Genomic DNA, 4,639 nt, shown 5'->3' on the forward strand with positions numbered 1-4,639 from the left:
TTTTTCAACTCTGTCTAGTTTCAGGTGTGTGTTTTTAACACCAAGTCCGCTCTTCTTTAAAGTAAAAGAAAGTACATTTTACGATGAATTTGAGTCCTGATGAAAGCTGCCAAAGCAAAAGCCCAGATGACCGAAGCCCTTCATTTATCCGTAGGACAGTATAGCTGGCAGCAGCCTGAGCTTTCCTTAATCTTTGCCCTTCTCACTAATGTACCTTGACCACCTGAAGGCAGGGATGCTGGAACAATTTGAGAGCCACTGAACCAAACTGTAAACCCTGTATATGCTGGACACCTCTTCAAGGCAGAGGATGTGGCAGCACCCATAGTTCCCGCATCTATGCCTGGAGGGGCCAGAAGGTTGAGTTGCCATGGGTCAGTCAGTCCTTGGCTTTTCTGCTGCAAGAGCCCACTGATTATCAGGGTGGATTATTGCGATGTTGCCAGCTGGGAACTGATTCCACCCAGCTCATTTCACTTACCTCTCCAGCCATTAGCTTGGAAATGTGTGGTCACTACTGATGGGCTTGAACGACGAGAGGTTTCACATCCCATTAGAGAAGCCCTACTCTGTATCAGAGTGAACAAGAATGTTTCAGGAGAGTAAGGGCAAAATTATACCTTCCCCTACATGATTGAGCTAAAGAAGGGGGAAAGGGCACAGAGTCTCCACCCCAGCGCTCCCACCAGACACCAGCTCTCAGCACCGGCTGGCCTCAGCTCAGTGTGGAGTGGGGGGCTGGATGTTGCTAACTAAGGTGTTTCTAGATGCCAGCAGAGCCATGACCCCATTCCCCCAGCTCCTCCACCCACACTCTGGATGGGTGCACTGTACTTGCTGCTCCTGCTGTATAGGTATAGCAAAGGGTGCAGCTCCTCTCACATGTCCATAATTATAAATGTAGTAGGAGCAACGAACCATCAGTTTATCCACCGAGGAGAAAGAGAATAGTTTTTAATTGTGTTTGGGGAAGGGGTTCAATGGCATTGGTGTCGGATTAGATCAGATGGGAATAAGATGAGGGTTTCTCAAACAGGAGTCACTGCTAATGTAGGGAAAGCCCCTAGAGGGCCAGGCTGGTGTGTTTACCTGCCCCATCCACAGGTCTGGCCGATCATGGCTACCACTGGCAACAGATTGCTGCTCTGGGCCAAGTGGAGTTGCTAGAAGCGGCGGCCAGTACGTCCCTCGGCCTGCACCGCTTCCAGCAGCTCCCATTGGCCTGGAGCAGCAATCCGCGGCCAGTGGGAGCCAAGTTTGGTCGGACCTGCAGACGGGGCAGGTAAACAAACTGGCCCGGCCCACCAGGGGCTTTTCCTACACAAGTGGTGACCCCTGTTTGAGAAGCCCTGCGGTAGATCTAGTGCTAGTCCTGAAATATTCTGCTTTTAACATGGCTCAGCAGAGCAAGAAAGTCTGGTTTGTCTGTGTAGCTGGGGAGCCTCCGTCAATCCAACCGGTTGGATCTAGCTAATGCATATTGATTGTATAACCATCTCACACCCACACTGAGCACTCCGGTTACATTCTTCTGTGGGCTATGTCAGATTCCTGTTTATTTTATGACTTTTCCAGCTTACACAAACACAAGAGGCACAGTGAGGTCTGAAGGCTCCACGCACACACTTCTCTGAGGCCAAAGAGAGGATTTGGGTAGCAGGCTTGGCTTCAGAAGGCTCACTGGCAATTGGCAAAGCAATTTTCATTTTAATGGGTGCTGCTTCTCTTATGGCAGAACAGATCTCACTGTAAGGCTCACAGCACAGAAGCATAGAAGTGTAGGACTGGAAGGGACATATATCTAGGTTTTTGGTTTCTACTGATGACGCACATCTGCACATTACCTCGATAGTGGTGCACGTAACAAAATTCATTCTGCACATGGGTAGGAAAAATTAGAGCAGAGGCTGTCAAAAGTGCAGTTAACTCTGAAACTGTGACACTATAGTGGCAGCGGGTGTGGGTCTATGATGGTGTGAATTGCTGTAAAGTGCCAACACCAGGAAACACAAGTACTGTAGAAGGAAAAAGCATCACAGAGAAAAACCATAATAAGAACAAAGCACAGATTTAACTGCACACTAAACATATCAGGAGTCACCCATCACTTTGTGGGGCCTTAGTAGGGCCTTCTGTGAGCACCAGGGCTCCCGTTGGACAGAAGATCTTGTCTGTTTGCTGGATTAGAAAGAGGCCATGTGTCAGTTCAAGCTCAGCTTTTTATACCAAAAGTTCTTTCCTTGGAGGGGGTGCTTTGCGGCAGTTGTTTACAGTCCCCAGGGGTAATCACAACTCACCTGTTTTTAGTTCCTGAAGGAGTTGTGGTAACCATCCTCCGTGGAATAAAACACTTTTACATAAACCATTCATAAATGCAATACAGTGGTCCCCAAAGATACTCCATAGGGTTGCAATATCTGTCGCACTAGCCATACGCAATACCCCCCAAGACACAAACCTTGAGTTCTCTGCACAGGACCTATCGCTTACTAGAAAAGAGCTTCCCTTGAAAGTCTTGTGTAGATGCTTTTTCATGATGAGGGCAGGATTTGGCCTGTGCCAAAAGCTGGTTGCCAAGACTAAATAAAGCCATGAATCAGCCGATTTTGAAATGGTGACGACACATTTTTGCAAGCATATCTCCATTTTAGTCTCTCTTAAATGTTAATGTTTCATTGCTATGAGTCATGTATACATTATCCTCATTAACATAGTAGGCAGAGAAGCCTCCTTAGAATACTGTGGAGCCAGATGTTAGCCTTCACCCCTCAATTTGCTCACTTTGACAGAGGGTGCAATCGTGTATTACATAATTCCCTGCTCCTTCTCACCTTATGTAATTACAGACTATTTGCCTTAACAGTGATCAGCTTTGCTTTAGATCACTGGCCATCGGGTGGCATCTTACTTTCCCCTGATGTGCCATTTTGCATTCCTGTAGCCTAGAAGAATGTTAATTGATAATGGTTCTGCCTTCTGTATGCTTTGGAGAAAAACGATTCCTGCCTATTTAAAATATTAGCTTTCCTAGATTTATTGTACTTAAAAAAAAAAACAACCCAGGCATAATATAATAATAATATAATATGATACGATAAGGATCTGAGTTGCTATGTCAGCACTTAGGAAATACAAGTAGTATCAGGGCACTGTTGTTAATGTTACTGTCTCTACAAGGATTCTTTGCCCCACAAATTTTCTGTGCGTTGTAATGGCCAAAGGAGTTGTACTTCCTTTTAAGTGCATGACACTTAGAAATCGAAGGCAATAGGAAGAGAAAACTTCATCCACTCCATAATTCCTATGAAATGTCTAGTGAATATTCTGAGTACACATTCAATCTGTATTTATTCAGCTGTATAATTCAGCTAAATGGGTACTGAAATGTAATTGATTCAAACAGGCCTAAATTAACAGAGACTCTGACAAAGCTTGTCCAGTTGTACCACTCCACTTCTGTGGTCGGGCTGTCTGTGTTTTTTATCATACTGTACCATTCCATCTCCTTCGCTCTGCTTATTCTCAGCTCAAATAATGTCAAGGAAATGAAAATTTCAGGCCAAAGGGTCCCGTGGTATAACTGGATTAGAAGTCAATAGTACTGCACCCATTTACACAAACAGACAATTTGGCCTTCCATCTGCTTTTGCCAAACGAATCAGTGAAACATAGACATCAGCAGATAATAACTTGCCAGCCATCTGTGCCTGGCTAAGAAAACCTATGTTCAGGCACATTGCACAAAATACATGAATTGTATACCTGGTAGGAAATTGACATGATCATAGAAGATTAGGGTTGGAAGAGACCTCAGGAGGTCATCTAGTCCCACCCCCTGCTCAAAGCAGAACCAATCCCAACTAAATCATCCCATCCAGGGCTCTGTTAAATCTCCAAGGATGGAGATTCCTTGACCTCCCTAGGTAATCCATTCCAGTGTTTCACCTCCCTCCTAGTGAAATAGTGTTTCCTAATATCAAACCTAAACCTCCTCCACTGCAACTTGAGACCATTGCTCCTTGCTCTGTCATCTGCCATCACTGAGAACAGCCAAGCTCCATCCTCTTTGGAACCTCCCTTCAGGTAGTTGAAGGCTGCTATCAAATCCCCCCTCACTCTTCTCTTCTGCAGACTAAACAAGCCCAGGTCCCTCAGCCTCTCCTCCATGTCATGTGCCCCAGCTCCCTGATCACTTTCATGATCTATATATTGGCCCTGCATGTGGGTCCCTAAGAGAGTGATTGCAGTAGACTAGACGTGGGTGTCTGGTGAGATCTCTTTGTTAACTAATGATGAAAGAAAATATTTCCAGACGCTTTTGCTATCTGGTATGGTCCGGAGACTAAAGACTACAACAGACACATTCAAAGGAGTAGTTAATAACTCACCTTCTGTGCAGAATTTATTTCCCTGACAAACAGTACTATCTACGCTTTATCTGCACTCAGCTGAGCCAGCTGGCTTTTGTCTAGATCCTTACCTATTCTTAGGAAATCAGGAAACAGAGGTAAAGCAGATATGGTGCTTAGTGTCTTCAACATACTGGTGACACCATGGCTGTAAATACTGAGCAACCTTGCAGTGTCCTCCCTCAAACAATTGAACAAGAGCTGGGGGTGACAGATCTGAAAGTATAACT

Source organism: Chelonoidis abingdonii, chromosome 19 (genome assembly GCF_003597395.2).
Source record: "Chelonoidis abingdonii isolate Lonesome George chromosome 19, CheloAbing_2.0, whole genome shotgun sequence".
Classification (NCBI taxonomy): domain Eukaryota; kingdom Metazoa; phylum Chordata; order Testudines; family Testudinidae; genus Chelonoidis; species Chelonoidis abingdonii.